Here is a 20176-nt window from a genome sequence, read left to right as displayed (position 1 = left end):
AATATAAAGGATTTAAAAATAGATTCGTCTGTGGAGGACGCTGGGATCGATCACGCGACCTTTGGCATGGGAAGCAAGGGCGCTACCAACTGCGCTACTCCGCCACGGCCTGTGGAAGCGTTACGCTCTGGGCTCTTACACTGTGACGTTCAGCCAAAGCCATGAATGAGTTATATTTGAATATATGTAAAATACATTTTTTTTGCCTAAAAAGTGTAAAATTTTGGGAATTTTTTTTCACGAACATTAATTGTCTCGCACAACGAGTCTGTGTGGAAAATGTCAGCTCGATTGGATCACGGGAAGTGGGTTAAAAAACGACCGAAAGATTTGCACGGTCGTAAGCAAGCAAGCAAGCACGCAAGAAAGCATGCAAGCAAGCACGCACGCAAGCAAGCAAGCAAGCGAACTTAATATAAATGATTTAAAAAGCGGATCAATTCCTAACGCATCATTTGAAGTTGGAATTAATATCTAAATGTACATTTTATATAAAGAAAATGACACCTTGCCCGATGTGAGGATCGAACTCACGACCTTCAGATTATGAGACTGACGCGCTACCTACTGCGCTAATGAGGCTGATGTTTGTGAAGTTTTGTCCTAAATGGAATATCTCAAATATTGGGATTTAATTGGAAGGTATAAAGAGGCACAACAATAAGAAGATAAGTATTTGATGAAACGTATATAATGCACAACAATCGGATCAATTCCACACGCATAATTTGAAGTTGGTATTATGTAAATGTATATATTTTGCCAAGAATAAAATACGTTTGCCTCATGTGAGGATCGAACTAATGACATTCAGATTATGAATTTAAGCAACTACATACTGCTCTAATGAGGCTGATGTTAGATCAGTTTTATTCTAATTGGGATATCTCAACTATTGGGATTCAAATGGAAGGTATAAAGAAGCACAACAAAAAGAGGATATGTAGTTAATGACACGTATTTTATGCATAATAAGTATAACCCGTAAAAACAAAGTTTTTCCATATAAATCCTTTATATGCGTGGCAGCGAACTTAATATAAAGGATTTAAAAATAGATTCGTCTGTGGAGGACGCTGGGATCGATCACGCGACCTTTGGCATGGGAAGCAAGGGCGCTACCAACTGCGCTACTCCGCCACGGCCTGTGGAGGCGTTACGCTCTGGGCTCTTACACTGTGACGTTCAGCCAAAGCCATGAATGAGTTATATTTGAATATATGTAAAATAAATTTTTTTTGCCTAAAAAGTGTAAAATTTTGGGAATTTTTTTTCACGAACATTAATTGTCTCGCACAACGAGTCTGTGTGGAAAATGTCAGCTCGATTGGATCACGGGAAGTGGGTTAAAAAACGACCGAAAGATTTGCACGGTCGTAAGCAAGCAAGCAAGCACGCAAGAAAGCATGCAAGCAAGCACGCACGCAAGCAAGCAAGCAAGCGAACTTAATATAAATGATTTAAAAAGCGGATCAATTCCTAACGCATCATTTGAAGTTGGAATTAATATCTAAATGTACATTTTATATAAAGAAAATGACACCTTGCCCGATGTGAGGATCGAACTCACGACCTTCAGATTATGAGACTGACGCGCTACCTACTGCGCTAATGAGGCTGATGTTTGTGAAGTTTTGTCCTAAATGGAATATCTCAAATATTGGGATTTAATTGGAAGGTATAAAGAGGCACAACAATAAGAAGATAAGTATTTGATGAAACGTATATAATGCACAACAATCGGATCAATTCCACACGCATAATTTGAAGTTGGTATTATGTAAATGTATATATTTTGCCAAGAATAAAATACGTTTGCCTCATGTGAGGATCGAACTAATGACATTCAGATTATGAATTTAAGCAACTACATACTGCTCTAATGAGGCTGATGTTAGATCAGTTTTATTCTAATTGGGATATCTCAACTATTGGGATTCAAATGGAAGGTATAAAGAAGCACAACAAAAAGAGGATATGTAGTTAATGACACGTATTTTATGCATAATAAGTATAACCCGTAAAAACAAAGTTTTTCCCTATAAATCCTTTATATGCGTGGCAGCGAACTTAATATAAAGGATTTAAAAATAGATTCGTCTGTGGAGGACGCTGGGATCGATCACGCGACCTTTGGCATGGGAAGCAAGGGCGCTACCAACTGCGCTACTCCGCCACGGCCTGTGGAGGCGTTACGCTCTGGGCTCTTACACTGTGACGTTCAGCCAAAGCCATGAATGAGTTATATTTGAATATATGTAAAATAAATTTTTTTTGCCTAAAAAGTGTAAAATTTTGGGAATTTTTTTTCACGAACATTAATTGTCTCGCACAACGAGTCTGTGTGGAAAATGTCAGCTCGATTGGATCACGGGAAGTGGGTTAAAAAACGACCGAAAGATTTGCACGGTCGTAAGCAAGCAAGCAAGCACGCAAGAAAGCATGCAAGCAAGCACGCACGCAAGCAAGCAAGCAAGCACGCAAGCAAGCAAGCAAGCGAACTTAATATAAATGATTTAAAAAGCGGATCAATTCCTAACGCATCATTTGAAGTTGGAATTAATATCTAAATGTACATTTTATATAAAGAAAATGACACCTTGCCCGATGTGAGGATCGAACTCACGACCTTCAGATTAGGAGACTGACGCGCTACCTACTGCGCTAATGAGGCTGATGTTTGTGAAGTTTTGTCCTAAATGGAATATCTCAAATATTGGGATTTAATTGGAAGGTATAAAGAGGCACAACAATAAGAAGATAAGTATTTGATTAAACGTATATAATGCACACAAATCGGATCAATTCCACACGCATAATTTGAAGTTGGTATTATGTAAATGTATATATTATGCCAAGAATAACATACGTTTGCCTCATGTGAGGATCGAACTAACGACATTCAGATTATGAAACTAAGGCACTACCTAATGCTCGAATGAGGCTGATGTGAGATCAGTTTTATTCTAATTGGAAAATCTCACATATTGGGAATCAATTGGAAGGTATAAAGATGCACAACAATAAGAGGATATGTAGTTAATGACACGTATTTTATGCATAAAAAGCGGATCAATTCCTAACGCATCATTTGAAGTTGGAATTAATATCTTAATGTACATTTTATGTAAAGAAAATAACACTTTGCCCCTTGTGAGGATCGAACTCACGACCTTCAGATTATGAGACTGACGCGCTACCTACTGCACTAATGAGGCTGATATTTTAGGAGTTTTGTTCTAATTGGAATATCTCAAATATTGGCATTCAATTGGAAGATATAAAGAGGCACAACAAACACGTGCCTTCGGAGTGGGCAGGTAGGAACTTGGTTGGACAGCGCATTCGTGCGATCCGTGTCATGTGGCGCGTCACTTGGTGCTGAGCCCGCCCGAAGCGCTCTATCAAATACAAATCGAGGGCATGGCTATGCACGACAGACAGACAGACAAATGATCCTTGGTGGGCAGTGTGGAACTGTTGTTCCGACCTGTTTCAGAGGATAAGTAGTTGATGAAACGTATGTTATGTCCAAAAATCGGATCAATTCCACACGCACAATATGAAGTTGGTATTATATCAATGTATATATTTTGCCAAGAATAAAATACGTTTGCCTCATGTGAGGATCGAGCTAATGACATTCAGATTATGAATTTAAGCAACTACATACTGCTCTAATGAGGCTGATGTTAGATCAGTTTTATTCTAATTGGGATATCTCAACTATTGGGATTCAAATGGAAGGTATAAAGAAGCACAACAAAAAGAGGATATGTAGTTAATGACACGTATTTTATGCATAATAAGTATAACCCGTAAAAACAAAGTTTTTCCCTATAAATCCTTTATATGCGTGGCAGCGAACTTAATATAAAGGATTTAAAAATAGATTCGTCTGTGAAGGACGCGGGGATCGATCCCGCGACCTTTGGCATGGGAAGCGAGGGCGCTACCAACTGCGCTACTCCGCCACGGCCTGTGGAGGCGTTACGCTCTGGGCATGGGAAGCGACGGCGCTACCAACTGCGCTACTCCGCCACGGCCTGTGGAGGCGTTACGCTCTGGGCTCTTACACTGTGACGTTCAGCCAAAGCCATGAATGAGTTCTATTTGAATATATGTAAAATACCATTTTTTTGCTTAAAAAGTGTAAAATTTTGGGAATTTTTTTTCACGAACATTAATTGTCTCGCACAACGAGTCTGTGTGGAAAATGTCAGCTCGATTGGATCACGGGAAGTGGGTTAAAAAACGACCGAAAGATTTGCACGGTCGTAAGCAAGCAAGCAAGCACGCAAGCAAGCATGCAAGCAAGCACGCACGCAAGCAAGCATGCAAGCAAGCACGCACGCAAGCGAACTTAATATAAATGATTTAAAAAGCCGATCAATTCCTAACGCATCATTTGAAGTTGGAATTAATATCTAAATGTACATTTTATTTAAAAAAATTGGCACCTTGCCCGATGTGAGGATCGAACTCACGACCTTCAGATTATGAGACTGACGCGCTACCTACTGCGCTAATGAGGCTGATGTTTGTGAAGTTTTGTCCTAAATGGAATATCTCAAATATTGGGATTTAATTGGAAGGTATAAAGAGGCACAACAATAAGAAGAAAAGTATTTGATTAAACGTATACAATGCACAAAAATCGGATCAATTCCACACGCATAATTTGAAGTTGGTATTATGTAAATGTATATATTATGCCAAGAATAACATACGTTTGCCTCATGTGAGGATCGGACTAACGACATTCAGATTATGAAACTAAGGCACTACCTAATGCTCGAATGAGGCTGATGTGAGATCAGTTTTATTCTAATTGGAAAATCTCACATATTGGGAATCAATTGGAAGGTATAAAGATGCACAACAATAAGAGGATATGTAGTTAATGACACGTATTTTATGCATAAAAAGCGGATCAATTCCTAACGCATCATTTGAAGTTGGAATTAATATCTTAATGTACATTTTATGTAAAGAAAATAACACTTTGCCCCATGTGAAGATCGAACTCACGACCTTCAGATTATGAGACTGACTCGCTACCTACTGCACTAATGAGGCTGATATTTTAGTAGTTTTGTTCTAATTGGAATATCTCAAATATTGGCATTCAATTGGAAGATATAAAGAGGCACAACAAACACGTGCCTTCGGAGTGGGCAGGTAGGAACTTGGTTGGACAGCGCATTCGTGCGATCCGTGTCATGTGGCGCGTCACTTGGTGCTGAGCCCGCCCGAAGCGCTCTATCAAATACAAATCGAGGGCATGGCTATGCACGACAGACAGACAGACAAATGATCCTTGGTGGGCAGTGTGTTACTGTTCTTTGGTTCTTTCGGTAAAGTCACGTATAAAGATAAAATAATAAATTAAATAATAGCTTACGACGTTTCGATTGCAACACAAGCAATCATCATCAGGTATAAATGAAATAGCAACAAAAAATCTAACCAGAAAACTATAGACAGACATATAAGCAGACAGATATCACCAAGATACATAGAGAGAGTAACACAGGTACAGAGAGGGGGATCGTCTCTGTGAGGTGGCCTTAAATAGACAGAGGGGGGCGGAGGCAGAGAGAGGGAGGGGTTAGAGAAAACACCTACATGTCAATGAGTACGAAGAACGCGCAGTAAAGCACGCAGGCTTGAACATCAGGAGAGAGGGAGAAGAACACACCAAATTAAATAACCTAGCAAAACATCGAAATGTTGTGTAATACAACACAGAGGGTCGGTCAACACAAAATTAACGCATAGCCTGGTCGATTACGTATTTCAAAGATTGCTAAGTTAGAATTTAAGTGTGAAAATTGCAAAGAAAGACAAAACATAAAAACAAGAGGAACGGGGGACACACAGACAGAGCAGAACATAAGAACGACAAAAACGAGTGTAGACAGAAAAAAGTACACTAAATATACAGGCAGAGAGAGAGAACAAAAAACCCAGAGAGAAAGAAAAAGGTAAACTTGGAACTTCCCCGTAGAAGTGGTTCAATCTTAATTTTGGAGCTTTCGTGACTGCAGGAATTATTCTTTGGTTCTTTCGGTAAAGTCAAGTATAAAGATAAAATAATAAATTAAATAATAGCATACGACGATTCGATTGCAACACAAGCAATCATCATCAGGTATAAATGAAATGGCAACAAAAAATCTAACCAGAAAACTATAGACAGACATATAAGCAGACAGATATCACCAAGATACATAGAGAGAGTAACACAGGTACAGAGAGGGGGATCGTCTCTGTGAGGTGGCCTTAAATAGACAGAGGGGGGCGGAGGCAGAGAGAGGGAGGGGTTAGAGAAAAAACCTACATGTCAATGAGTACGAAGAACGCGCAGAAAAGCACGCAGGCTTGAACATCAGGAGAGAGGGAGAAGAACACACCAAATTAAATAACCTAGCAAAACATCGAAATGTTGTGTAATACAACACAGAGAGTCGGTCAACACACAATTAACGCATAGCCTGGTCGATTACGTATTTCAAAGATTGCTAAGTTAGAATTTAAGTGTGAAAATTGCAAAAAAAACATAAAAACAAGAGGAACGGAGACACACAGACAGAGCAGAACATAAGAACGACAAAAAACGAGTGTAGACAGAAAAAAGTACACTAAATATACAGGCAGAGAGAGAGAACAAAAAACCCAGAGAGAGAGAAAAAGGTAAACTTGGAACTTCCCCGTAGAAGTGGTTCAATCTTAATTTTGGAGCTTTCGTGACTGCAGGAATTATTCTTTACTGCGCGTTCTTCGTACTCATTGACATGTAGGTTTTTTTCTCTAACCCCTCCCTCTCTCTGCCTCCGCCCCCCTCTGTTTATTTAAGGCCACCTCACAGAGACGATCCCCCTCTCTGTACCTGTGTTACTCTCTCTATGTATCTTGGTGATATCTGTCTGCTTATATGTCTGTCTATAGTTTTCTGGTTAGATTTTTTGTTGCCATTTCATTTATACCTGATGATGATTGCTTGTGTTGCAATCGAAACGTCGTATGCTATTATTTAATTTATTATTTTATCTTTATACGTGACTTTACCGAAAGAACCAAAGAATAATTCCTGCAGTCACGAAAGCTCCAAAATTAAGATTGTGTTACTGTTGTTCCGACCTGTTTCAGAGGATAAGTATTTGATGAAACGTATGATATGTCCAAAAATCGGATCAATTCCACACGCACAATATGAAGTTGGTATTATATCAATGTATATATTTTGCCAAGAATAAAATACGTTTGCCTCATGTGAGGATCGACCTAATGACATTCAGATTATGAATTTAAGCAACTACCTACTGCTCTAATGAGGGTAATGTTAGATCAGTTTTATTCTAATTGGGATATCTCAACTATTGGGATTCAAATGGAAGGTATAAAGATGCACAACAAAAAGCGGATATGTAGTTAATGACACGTATTTTATGCATAATAAGTGTAACCCGTAAAAACTAAGTTTTTCCCTATAAATCCTTTATATGCGTGGCAGCGAACTTAATATAAAGGATTTAAAAATATATTCGCCTGTGGAGTACACGGGGATCGATCCGCGACCTTTGGCATGGGAAGCGAGGGCGCTACCAACTGCGCTACTCCGCCACGGCCTGTGGAGGGGTTACGCTCTGGGCTCTTACACTGTGACGTTCAGCCAAAGCCATGAATGAGTTTTATTTGAATATATGTAAAATTATTTTTTTTTGCCTAAAAAGTGTAAAATTTTGGAAAAATTTTTTCACGAACATTAATTGTCTCGCACAACGAGTCTGTGTGGAAAATGTCAGCTCGATTGGATCACGGGAAGTGGGTTAAAAAACGACCGAAAGATTTTCACGGTCGTAAGCAAGCAAGCAGGCAAGCACGCAAGCAAGCATGCAAGCACGCAAGCAAGCATGCAAGCACGCAAGCAAGCATGCAAGCAAGCGAACTTAATATAAAGGATTTTAAAAGCGGATCAATTCCTAACGCATCATTTGAAGTTGGAATTAATATCTAAATGTACATTTTATATAAAGAAAATAGCACCTTGCCCCATGTGAGGATCGAACTCACGACCTTCAGATTATGAGACTGACGCGCTACCTACTGCGCTAATGAGGCTGATGTTAGTGAAATTTTGCCCTAAATCGAATATCTCAAATATTGGGATTCAATTGGAAGGTATAAAGAGGCACAACAATAAGAAGATAAGTATTTGATGAAACGTATATAATGCACAAACATCGGATCAATTCCACACGCATATTTTGAGGTTGGAATTATGTAAATGTATATATTTTGCCAAGAATAAAATACTTTTGTCTCATGTGAGGATCGAACTAATGACATTCAGATTACGAATTTAAGCAACTACCTACTGCTCTAATGAGGCTGATGTTAGATCAGTTTTATTCTAATTAGGATATCTCAACTATTGGGATTTAAATGGAAGGTATAAAAAGCACAAAAAAAGAGGATAAGTAGTTGAGAAAACGTATGTTATGCAGAAAAAGCGCATCAATTCCATACGCATCATTTGAAGTTGGAATTATCTAAATGTTAATTTCATACCAAAAAAATGCTAACTTTGTCCCATGTGAGGATCGAACTCAAGACCTTCAGATTATGAAACTGACGCGCTACCTACTGCGCTAACGAGGCCGATGTTAGTGAAGTCTGTCCTAAATGGAATATCTCAAATATTGGGATTCAATTGGACGGTATAAAGAGGCACAACAATAAGAAGATAAGTTTTTGATGACACGTATATAATGCACAAAAATCGGATAAATTTCACACGCATAATTTGAAGTTGGTATTATGTAAATGTATATATTATGCCAAGAATAACATACGTTTGCCTCATGTGAGGATCGGACTAACGACATTCAGATTCTGAAACTAAGGCACTACCTACTGCTCGAATGAGGCTGATGTGAGATCAGTTTTATTCTAATTAGAGAATCTCACATTTTGGGAATCAATTGGAAGGTATAAAGATGCACAACAATAAGAGGTTATGTAGTTAATGACACGTATTTTATGCATAAAAAGCGGATCAATTCCTAACGCATAATTTGGAGTTGGAATTATTATCTAAATGTACATTTTATGCCAAGAAAAAAGAATTACTTTGCCCCATGTGAGGATCAAACTCACAACATTCAGATCATGAGACTGACGCGCTACCTTCTGCGCTAATGAGGTTGATATTTTATTAGCTTTGTTCTAATTGGAATATCTCAAATATTGGCATTTAATTGGAAGGTATAAAGAGACACACCAATAAGAGAAGTAATTGATGAAACGCACGTCATGCACAAAAAGCGGATCAATTCCACAAGCATTTGAATTTGGAATTATTATCTAAATGTTAATTTAATGCCAAAAATAAGCTACCTTTAACCCCATGTGAGGATCGAACTTCACGACATTGAAATCATAAAATGACGCGCCACAATGTGCTAATGACGCTGAAATAAAGGCACTACCTACTGCTCTAATGAGGCTGCTGTTAGATCAGTTTTATTCTAATTGGGATATCTTAAATATTGGGATTCAATTTGAAGGTATAAAGAGGCACAACAATGAGAGGATAAGTAGTTGATGACACGTATTTAATGCGTAAAAGCTGATCAATTCCTAACGCATAGTTTGAAGTTGGAATTCATATCTAAATGTACATTTTATGCCAAGAAAAAAATATTTTGCCCCATGTGAGGATCGAACTCACGACCTTCAGATTATGAGACTTACGCACTACCTACTGCACTAATGAGGCTGATGTTAGTGAAGTTTTGTCCTAAATGGAATATCTCAAATATTGGGATTCAATTGGAAGGTATAAAGAGGCACAACAATAAGAAGATAAGTATTTGATGAAACGTATATAATGTACAAACATCGGATCAATTCCACACGCATAATTTGAGGTTGGAATTATGTAAATGTATATATTTTGCCAAGAATAAAATACTTTTGTCTCATGTGAGGATCGAACTAATGACATTCAGATTACGAATTTAAGCAACTACCTACTGCTCTAATGAGGCTGATGTTAGATCAGTTTTATTCTAATTAGGATATCTCAACTATTGGGATTTAAATGGAAGGTATAAAAGCACAAAAAAAGAGGATAAGTAGTTGAGAAAACGTATGTTATGCAGAAAAAGCGCATCAATTCCATACGCATCATTTGAATTTGGAATTATCTAAATGTTAATTTCATACCAAAAAAATGCTAACTTTGTCCCATGTGAGGATCGAACTGAAGACCTTCAGATTATGAAACTGACGCGCTACCTACTGCGCTAACGAGGCCGATGTTAGTGAAGTTTGTCCTAAATGGAATATCTCAAATATTGGGATTCAATTGGACGGTATAAAGAGGCACAACAATAAGAAGATAAGTATTTGATGACACGTATTTTATGCATAAAAAGCGGATCAATTCCTAACGCATAATTTGGAGTTGGAATTATTATATAAATGTACATTTTATGCCAAGAAAAAAGAATTACTTTGCCCCATGTGAGGATCAAACTCACAACATTCAGATCATGAGACTGACGCGCTACCTCCTGCGCTAATGAGGTTGATATTTTATTAGCTTTGTTCTAATTGGAATATCTCAAATATTGGCATTTAATTGGAAGGTATAAAGAGACACAACAATAAGAGGAGAAGTAATTGATGAAACGCACGTCATGCACAAAAAGCGGATCAATTCCACAAGCATTTGAATTTGGAATTATTATCAAAATGTTAATTTAATGCCAAAAATAAGCTACCTTTAACCCCATGTGAGGATCGAACTTCACGACATTGAAATCATAAAATGACGCGCCACAATGTGCTAATGACGCTGAAACAAAGGCACTACATACTGCTCTAATGAGGCTGCTGTTAGATCAGTTTTATTCTAATTGGGATATCTTAAATATTGGGATTCAATTTGAAGGTATAAAGAGGCACAACAATGAGAGGATAAGTAGTTGATGACACGTATTTAATGCGTAAAAGCTGATCAATTCCTAACGCATAGTTTGAAGTTGGAATTCATATCTAAATGTACATTTTATGCCAAGAAAAAAATATTTTGCCCCATGTGAGGATCGGACTCACGACCTTCAGATTATGAGACTGACGCACTACCTACTGCGCGAATGAGGCTGATATTTTATTAGTTTTGTTCTAATTGGAATATCTCAAATATTGGCATTCAATTGGAAGATATAAAGAGGCACAACAAACACGTGCCTACGGAGTGGGCAGGTAGGAACTTGGTTGGACAGCGCATTCGTGCGATCCGTGTCATGCGGTGCGTCACTTGGTGCTGAGCCCGCCCGAAGCGCTCTATCAAATACAAATCGAGGGCATGGCTATGCACGACAGACAGACAGACAAATGATCCTTGGTGGGCAGTGTGGAACTGTTGTTCCGACCTGTTTCAGAGGATAAGTATTTGATGAAACGCATGTTATGTCCAAAAATCGGATCAATTCCACACGCACAATTTGAAGTTGGTATTATATCAATGTATATATTATGCCAAGAATAAAATACCTTTGCCTCATGTGAGGATCGAACTAATGACATTCAGATTATGAATTTAAGCAACTACCTACTGCTCTAATGAGGCTGATGTTAGATCAGTTTTATTCTAATTGGGATATCTCAACTATTGGGATTCAAATGGAAGGTATAAAGAAGCACAACAAAAAGAGGATATGTAGTTAATGACACGTATTTTATGCATGAAAGCGGATCAATTCCAACGCATCATTTGAAGTTGGAATTAATATCTAAATGTACATTTTATATGAAGAAAATGACACCTTGCCCCATGTGAGGATCGAACTCACGACCTTCAGATTATGAGACTGACGCGCTACCTACTGCGCTAATGAGGCTGATATTAGTTATGTTTTGTCCTAAATGGAATATCTCAAATATTGGGATTCAATTGGAAGGTATAAAGAGGCACAACAATAAGAAGATAAGTATTTGATGAAACGTATATGATGCACAAAAATCGGATCAATTCCACGCGCATAATTTGAAGTTGGTATTATGTAAATGTATATATTATGCCAAGAATAACATACGTTTGCCTCATGTGAGGATCGAACTAACGACATTCAGATTATGAAACTAAGGCACTACCTAATGCTCGAATGAGGCTGATGTGAGATCAGTTTTATTCTAATTGGAAAATCTCACACATTGGGAATCAATTGGAAGGTATAAAGATGCACAACAATAAGAGGATATGTAGTTAATGAAACGTATTTTATGCATAAAAAGCGGATCAATTCCTAACGCATCATTTGAAGTTGGAATTAATATCTAAATGTACATTTTATATAAAGAAAATAACACTTTGCCCCATGTGAAGATCGAACTCACGACCTTCAGATTATGAGACTGACGCGCTACCTACTGCGCTAATGAGGCTGATATTTTATTAGTTTTGTTCTAATTGGAATATCTAAAATATTGGGATTCTATTGGAAGGTATAAAGAGGCACAACAAACACATTCCTTCGGAGTGGGCTGGTAGGAACTTGGTTGGACAGCGCATTCATGCGATCCGTGTCACGCTGCGCAAGCTGCGTGGTACTGTGTGTCACGTGGTGCTGAGCCCGCCCGAAGCACTCTATGAATTACAAATCGAGGGCGTAGCTGTGCACGACAGACAGACAGACAAATAATCCCTGGTGGGCAGTTTGGAACTGTTGTTCCTACCTGTATAAGAGAATAAGTATTTGATGAAACGTATGTTTTGCATATAAAGCGGATCAATTCTACACGTATAATTTGAAGTCGGTATTATATAAATGTATATGTTGTGCCAAGAATAAAATAAGTTTGATAATATATATATTTTTTACCCTTTCATCTGGCAACAACACTGCACCTTTTTTACAAGGAGTAATGGGTTTGCATTGACCACAATACCTGCGGTTGGAATGGAAACAAAATACATTTGCCTCATGTGAGGATCGAACTAACGACCCTTCCGATGATGAAGCTAAGGCACGACGTACTGCTCTAATGAGGCTGATGTTAGATCAGTTTTATTCTAATTGGGATATCTCAACTATTGGGATTCAAATGGAAGGTATAAAGAAGCACAACAAAAAGAGGATATGTAGTTAATGACACGTATTTTATGCATAAAAACCGGATCATTCCTAACGCATAATTTGAAGTTGGAATTAATATCTAAATGTACATTTCATACAAAGAAAATAACACCATGCCCCATGTGAGGATCGAACTCACGACCTTCAGATTATGAGACTGACGCGCTACCTACTGCGCTAATGCGGCTGATGTTAGTGAAGTTTTGTCCTAAATGGAATATCTCAAATATTGGGATTTAATTGGAAGGTATAAAGAGGCACAACAATAAGAAGATAAGTCATTGATGAAACGTATGTTACGCACAAAAAGGGGGTCAATTCCTAACGCATCATTTGAATTTGGAATGATCGAAATGTTAATTTTATGCCAAAAATGAGCTAACTTTGCCCCATGTGAGGATCGAACTCACGACCTTCAGATTATGAGACTGACGCGCTACCTACTGCGCTAATGAGGCTGATGTGAGGATCGAACTAACTAATTGGGATATTTCAAATATTGGGTATAAAGATGCACAACAATAAGAGGATAAGTATTTGATGAAACGTATGTAATGCACAAAAAGCGGATCAATTCTACACGTATAATTTGAAGTCGGTATTATAAAAATGTATATGTTGTACCAAGAAAAAAAGTAAGTTTGATAGTATTTTTTTTTACCCTTTCATCTGGCAACAACACTGCACCTTTTTTTACGAGGAGTAACGGGTTTGCATTGACCACAATCCCTGCGGTTGGAATGGAAACAAAATACATTTGCCTCATGTGAGGCTCGAACTAACGACCCTTCCGATTATGAAGCTAAGGCACTACCTACTGCTTTAATGAGGCTGATGTTAGATAAGTATTATTCTAATTGACATATCTCAAATATTGGGATTCAATTGGAATGTATAAAGAGGCACAACAATACGAGGATCGGTTGTTGATGAACGTATTTTATGCACAAAAAGCGGATCACTTCCTAACGCATCATTTTAAGTGAGAATTAATATCAAAATGTACATTTTATGCCAAGAAAAAAATACTTTGCCCCATGTGAGGATCGAACTCCCGACCTTCAGATAATGAGACTGACGCGCTCCCTACTGCGCTAATGAGGCTGATCTTTATTAGTTCTGTTTAATTGGAATATCTCAAATATTGGCATTCAATTGGGAGGTATAAAGATGAACAACAATAAGAGGATAAGTAATTGATGAAACGTATGTTATGCGCAAAAAAGCGGATCAATTCCAGGCGCATCATTTGAATTTGGAATTATTATCTAAATGTTAATTTATTCCAAAAATAAGCTACCTTTGACCCCATGTGAGGATCGAACTTCATTACATTCAAATCATGACACTGACGCGCCACACTGTGCTAATGACGCTGAAACTAAGGCACTACCTAGTGCTCTGATGATGCTGATGTTAGATCAGTTTTATTCTAATTGGGATATCTCAAATATTGGGATTCAATTGGAAGGTATAAAGAGGCACAACAATAAGAGGATAGGTAGTTGATGACACGTATTTTATGCACAAAAAGCGGTTCAATTCCAAACGCATAATTTGAAGTCGGAATTAATATCTAAATGTACATTTTATGCCAAGAAAAAAATACTTTGCCCCATGTGAGGATCGAACTCACGACCTTCAGATTATGAGACTGACGCGCTACCTACTGCGCTAATGAGGCTGACATTAGTTATGTTTTGTCCTAAATGGAATATCTCAAATATTGGGATTCAATTGGAAGGTATAAAGAGGCACAACAATAAGAAGATAAGTATTTGATGAAACGTATATAATGCACAAACATCGGATCAATTCCACACGCACAATTTGAAGTTGGTATTATATCAATGTATATATTATGCCAAGAATAAAATACGTTTGCCTCATGTGAGGATCGAACTAATGACATTCAGATTATGAAACTAAGGCACTACCTAATGCTCGAATGAGGCTGATGTGAGATCAGTTTTATTCTAATTGGAAAATCTCACATATTGGGAATCAATTGGAAGGTATAAAGATGCACAATAATAAGAGGATATGTAGTTAATGACACGTATTTTATGCATAAAAAGCGGATCAATTCCTAACGCATCATTTGAAGTTGGAATTAATATCTAAATGTACATTTTATATAAAGAAAATAACACTTTGCACCATGTGAGGATCGAACTCACGACCTTCAGATTATGAGACTGACGCGCTACCTACTGCGCTAATGAGGCTGATATTTTATTAGTTTTGTTCTAATTGGAATATCTCAAATTTTGGGATTCCATTGGAAGATATAAAGAGGCACAACAAACACGTGCCTTCGGAGTGGGCAGGTAGGAACTTGGTTGGACAGCGCATTCGTGCGATCCGTGTCATGCGGCGCGTCACTTGGTGCTGAGCCCGCCCGAAGCGCTCTATCAAATACAAATCGAGGGCATGGCTATGCACGACAGACAGACAGACAAATGATCCTTGGTGGGCAGTGTGGAACTGTTGTTCCGACCTGTTACAGAGGAAAAGTATTTGATGAAACGCATGTTATGTCCAAAAGTCGGATCAATTCCACACGCACAATTTGAAGTTGGTAATATATCAATGTATATATTATGCCAAGAATAAAATACGTTTGCCTCATGTGAGGATCGAACTAATGACATTCAGATTATGAATTTAAGCAACTACCTACTGCTCTAATGAGGCTGATGTTAGATCAGTTTTATTCTAATTGGGATATCTCAACTATTGGGATTCAAATGGAAGGTATAAAGAAGCACAACAAAAAGAGGATATGTAGTTAATGACACGTATTTTATGCATAAAAAGCGGATCAATTCCTAACGCATCATTTGAAGTTGGAATTAATATCTAAATGTACATTTTATATAAAGAAAATAACACCTTGCCCCATGTGAGGATCGAACTCACGACCTTCAGATTATGAGACTGACGCACTACCTACTGCGCTAATGAGGCTGGTATTTTATAAGTTTTGTTCTAATGGGAATATCTAAAATATTGGGATTCCATTGGAAGGTATAAAGAGGCACAACAATAAGAGGATAAGTAATTGATGAAACGTATGTGATGCACAAAAAGCGGATCAATTCCTAACGCATCATTAGAATTTGGAATGATAGAAATGTACATTTTATGCCAAAAATAAGCTAACTTTTCCCCATGTGAGGATCGAACTCACGACCTTCAGATTCTAGATTTGAAGCTTTCGTGACTGCAAGGATTCATATTCTTAGGTTTTTTCGGTAAAGTCACGTAGGTAAAACATCAAAATTTATAAAAAAAATAAAATAAAAATCACGACGTTTCGGAGGCAACACAAGTCTCCGTCATCAGGTGGGACCGTCACAGCCAGATTAGCTGCATCAAGTGAGGCAATGATTCAAGATGTAATCCCTTAAAAGCAAGTTGAGGGGGAGGAGAGGGGGGGGGAGCTCATCAGAATGTGGTAGCCAATGAATGGAACGTATCGGGAGGGAGGGGGGCGGGCTCAAAGACGGCACGGAGTGCCACGTACAACGCATCGGGAGGGGGAGGGGGGCGGGGCCAAAAGGATGGACGACGGCGTGGACGCGGTTGTGCGCAAGCAACTACTGCTGCACACGCCAACGCATTGGACAGAGAGGGGGGGGGAGGCCTGATACACATGATAGAAAAGAACGAAAATGCCCATGTTTATACCAATGCTGGCTGAACAATGAAGAGAGTACTGTTAAACACTGGGGATGTTAACACTCGGTAAAGTAAAGTAAAATAGTGCCTGTCAGATAAGATGGTCCAAAAAAGTGTAATTAAGTCTTTTTTGCGTGGTTGATAACATCTTTCCAATGATTACTAAGTTTTTACCCATCATCACGGTTGAAATTATGTCTGTGTTTGTATATTTGTATGGCGTCGTGTACGAACCTTTGATGGTAGCCAGGAGGTTTGCAGAGAACCTTGGTCTCGGAAAAGACAATTTCATGAGAGCCCACCGAGTTGTAGCAATGATCGGCAATGGCCGAAGAATCAGTTCTGCCGTGTTTCAGATCTGACTTGTGCTCACGGACATGATCAGAAACATGACGTTTCGTCTCTCCAATGTAGCAATCACCACAAATGCAACTCAATTTGTAGACTCCAGGATACTGTAAGTCAGGAACGACATCCTTCACAGATGGAATCAGATCACGGATTTTATGCACTGTACTGAATCGGACTTGGATCTTATGTTTGTTTAGAATTTTGGAGATCTTTTTGGTCACGCCTGCTATGTATGGTAACGTGATAGTTTTGGTCGGAGTTTCATGTGGCTGTTTCTGTGTGGTGGGAGAGACAGCTTGGCGGATAGTACGGTCAGAGTATCCGTTCATCCTGAGGGCCCGATGTACATGTCTTAATTCACCGGTCAGGTGGTGTTGGTCAGAAATGCCATGGGCTCTGTGGTATAGCGTTTTGATGAGATACTTCTTTTGAGATGGGTGGTGGTGGGAATCCGGTTTCAAGTAGGAATCTGTGTGGGTGGCATTCCTGTAGACAGAATGTCCCAAGGATCCGTCAGGCCTCCTCTCAAACAGAATATCCAAGAATGGTAGTTTACCGTCTTTCTCCACTTCCATGGTGAATCTGATGGATGGGTGTCTAGAATTGATGTGGTCCAAGAAGTGGTTCAATGCTGGGAGGCCATGTGGCCAGATGACATACCTCTTCCACAGGGAAGGATGCAGGGTGGATGTCTGGATGGCGTCTGATTCAAACTTTTCCATGAACATGTTGGCTATAACTGTTGACAAGGGGGAGTCCATAGGGGTACCCTCATTCTGTTTGTAGAAGGTGCCATTCCAGGTAAAATAGGTGTTGGTGAGGCAATGCCTAACCAGCGCAGGTACATCAGAATTCAATCCACGTTGGACTAAGTCCTCAATTATTGTTAGGGTGTCCGGTACTGGGACTTTGGTAAACAAAGATACTACATCAAAGCTGACGAGGATGTCATCAGGAGATAGTACCATGTCCTTAACCATAGAGACTAATTGGGTTGAGTTGAGTACTGCCTAAGAGGTCTTGCCTGTGAAGGGGAGCAGATTATCTGATAGAAAACGGGCTAGTTTGTACATAGGAGAGTTTATCGTCGACACGATGGGTCATAGCGGGGTGCCTTCCTTATGGATTTTGGGAACACCATAGAGTCTGGGAGGTCTTGCCGCCGATGGTTTTAGAGAGGGACGTTTGCTTGGTTCGATTAGGGAAGTCGAACTCGTGATGATACTGTTGGCTTTCGTCGTTAGGCTTTTAGTGGGATCGTTTTTAATTTTGGAGTAACTCCCATCATTAAGAAGGTCCAGGATTTTGTTGTTGTATGAATCTTTATCCATGATGACCGTGGCATTGCCCTTGTCTGCCGAGAGGATGACTATATCATCTCTCTGTTTTAGATCCGCGAGTTCAGAGCGTTCGTTTTTGCTTATGTTACTAGTGGGTTTCTTAGCATTCTTAAGAATAGTGGCTATTTCAGCTCTTGCTACATCCGCATGGATGTGTCCTATGCCTCTGAGGGCTACATCAATCTAAGAAATTATATCCTCTACTGGTATATATTTAGGGGTGACGGCGAAATGTATTCCTTTGGCCAGTACCGTTTTTAGATTGTCAGAAATTGGGATGTTACTCTGATTAATCACGGTCTTGTTAACATCCAGCTTTGCGATGTGTGGCTCTGGTTTCTTCTTAGATAGGAGGTTGAATTTAGAAATCAGGTTAGCTTTGCATTTGGCTGACATTGAGTCAGCAGAAGCAGAAGTCATGTTATCAACGTGGTTCCAGTCAGAAGGTGACATTTTTTGTGTTAACATTAAATGTGTTTGTAAGAGAGTCTTGTCTAAATTATCGAGTTCAGATCGGAGTAACCTTATTCTCTCCGAGATTAGTGATAGGCTAGCTTTAAATAAGATCTGTTTAGAGTTCGGTGAGGACACAGCAGCGGATGTGAGTGTGAAAGCGATGGGAATTACCTTGTTATCTCGGCATCTCATGAGGAAGGCCAGCGTCTCGAGAAGCTGTGACTTCTTGTCTCGTTGTCTGTTAAAAACTCTAACAGATAGGTGGAATTCCTCCCCGTAGAGGGCATTAATTCTAGATTTGAAGCTTTCTTGACTGCAATGATTCATATTCTTAGGTTTTTTCGGTAAAGTCACGTAGGTAAAACATCACAATTAATAAAAAATTAAAATAAAATAAAAATCACGACCTTATTAGACTGACGCTCTACCTACTGCGCTAATGAGGCTGATTTATATTAGTTTTGTTATTATTGGAATATCTCAAATATTGGCATTCAATTGGAAGGTATAAAGAGGCACAACAATAAGAGGATAAGTAATTGATGAAACGTATGTTACGCACAAAAAGGGGGTCAATTCCTAACGCATCATTTGAATTTGGAATGATCGAAATGTTAATTTTATGCCAAAAATAAGCTAACTTTGCCCCATGTGAGGATCGAACTCACGACCTTCAGATTATGAGACTGACGCGCTACCTACTGCGCTAATGAGGCTGATGTGAGGATCGAACTAACTAATTGGGATATTTCAAATATTGGGTATAAAGATGCACAACAATAAGAGGATAAGTATTTGATGAAACGTATGTAATGCACAAAAAGCGGATCAATTCTACACGTATAATTTGAAGTCGGTATTATAAAAATGTATATGTTGTACCAAGAAAAAAAGTAAGTTTGGTAGTATTTTTTTTTACCCTTTCATCTGGCAACAACACTGCACCTTTTTTACGAGGAGTAATGGGTTTGCATTGACCACAATCCCTGCGGTTGGAATGGAAACAAAATACATTTCCCTCATGTGAGGATCGAACTAACGACCCTTCCAATTATGAAGCTAAGGCACTACCTACTGCTTTAATGAGGCTGATGTTAGATAAGTATTATTCTAATTGAGATATCTCAAATATTGGGATTCAATTGGAATGCATAAAGAGGCACAACAATACGAGGATCGGTTGTTGATGAACGT

At 38.7% G+C, this 20176-nt stretch overlaps 15 non-coding genes across 15 annotated transcripts; all 15 read right to left on the bottom strand.

Moving 5' to 3' along the window:
* Positions 1-509: 509 nt before the first annotated feature.
* On the bottom strand, positions 510-582 carry TRNAM-CAU (transfer RNA methionine (anticodon CAU)). The gene has a single exon. It is a non-coding gene; the product is annotated as a tRNA-Met (tRNA).
* Positions 583-1545: 963 nt separating this feature from the next.
* On the bottom strand, positions 1546-1618 carry TRNAM-CAU (transfer RNA methionine (anticodon CAU)). Its single transcript has one exon. It is a non-coding gene; the product is annotated as a tRNA-Met (tRNA).
* Positions 1619-2601: 983 nt separating this feature from the next.
* Positions 2602-2674, bottom strand: TRNAR-CCU (transfer RNA arginine (anticodon CCU)). The gene has a single exon. It is a non-coding gene; the product is annotated as a tRNA-Arg (tRNA).
* Positions 2675-3145: 471 nt separating this feature from the next.
* TRNAM-CAU (transfer RNA methionine (anticodon CAU)) lies at positions 3146-3218 on the bottom strand. The gene has a single exon. It is a non-coding gene; the product is annotated as a tRNA-Met (tRNA).
* Positions 3219-4462: 1244 nt separating this feature from the next.
* Positions 4463-4535, bottom strand: TRNAM-CAU (transfer RNA methionine (anticodon CAU)). Its single transcript has one exon. It is a non-coding gene; the product is annotated as a tRNA-Met (tRNA).
* Positions 4536-8051: 3516 nt separating this feature from the next.
* On the bottom strand, positions 8052-8124 carry TRNAM-CAU (transfer RNA methionine (anticodon CAU)). The gene has a single exon. It is a non-coding gene; the product is annotated as a tRNA-Met (tRNA).
* A 467-nt stretch (positions 8125-8591) lies between these two features.
* Positions 8592-8664, bottom strand: TRNAM-CAU (transfer RNA methionine (anticodon CAU)). Its single transcript has one exon. It is a non-coding gene; the product is annotated as a tRNA-Met (tRNA).
* Positions 8665-11842: 3178 nt separating this feature from the next.
* Positions 11843-11915, bottom strand: TRNAM-CAU (transfer RNA methionine (anticodon CAU)). Its single transcript has one exon. It is a non-coding gene; the product is annotated as a tRNA-Met (tRNA).
* Positions 11916-12386: 471 nt separating this feature from the next.
* On the bottom strand, positions 12387-12459 carry TRNAM-CAU (transfer RNA methionine (anticodon CAU)). The gene has a single exon. It is a non-coding gene; the product is annotated as a tRNA-Met (tRNA).
* Positions 12460-13265: 806 nt separating this feature from the next.
* On the bottom strand, positions 13266-13338 carry TRNAM-CAU (transfer RNA methionine (anticodon CAU)). Its single transcript has one exon. It is a non-coding gene; the product is annotated as a tRNA-Met (tRNA).
* A 198-nt stretch (positions 13339-13536) lies between these two features.
* On the bottom strand, positions 13537-13609 carry TRNAM-CAU (transfer RNA methionine (anticodon CAU)). Its single transcript has one exon. It is a non-coding gene; the product is annotated as a tRNA-Met (tRNA).
* Positions 13610-14762: 1153 nt separating this feature from the next.
* TRNAM-CAU (transfer RNA methionine (anticodon CAU)) lies at positions 14763-14835 on the bottom strand. Its single transcript has one exon. It is a non-coding gene; the product is annotated as a tRNA-Met (tRNA).
* Positions 14836-15306: 471 nt separating this feature from the next.
* Positions 15307-15379, bottom strand: TRNAM-CAU (transfer RNA methionine (anticodon CAU)). The gene has a single exon. It is a non-coding gene; the product is annotated as a tRNA-Met (tRNA).
* Positions 15380-16048: 669 nt separating this feature from the next.
* TRNAM-CAU (transfer RNA methionine (anticodon CAU)) lies at positions 16049-16121 on the bottom strand. The gene has a single exon. It is a non-coding gene; the product is annotated as a tRNA-Met (tRNA).
* A 3504-nt stretch (positions 16122-19625) lies between these two features.
* On the bottom strand, positions 19626-19698 carry TRNAM-CAU (transfer RNA methionine (anticodon CAU)). The gene has a single exon. It is a non-coding gene; the product is annotated as a tRNA-Met (tRNA).
* Positions 19699-20176: the final 478 nt, after the last annotated feature.

This window comes from Lampetra planeri, chromosome 3 (assembly GCF_965212315.1).
Source record: "Lampetra planeri chromosome 3, kcLamPlan1.2.h2, whole genome shotgun sequence".
NCBI classification, from domain to species: Eukaryota; Metazoa; Chordata; class Hyperoartia; order Petromyzontiformes; family Petromyzontidae; genus Lampetra; species Lampetra planeri.
This window is presented reverse-complemented; position numbering and strand designations above follow the sequence as displayed.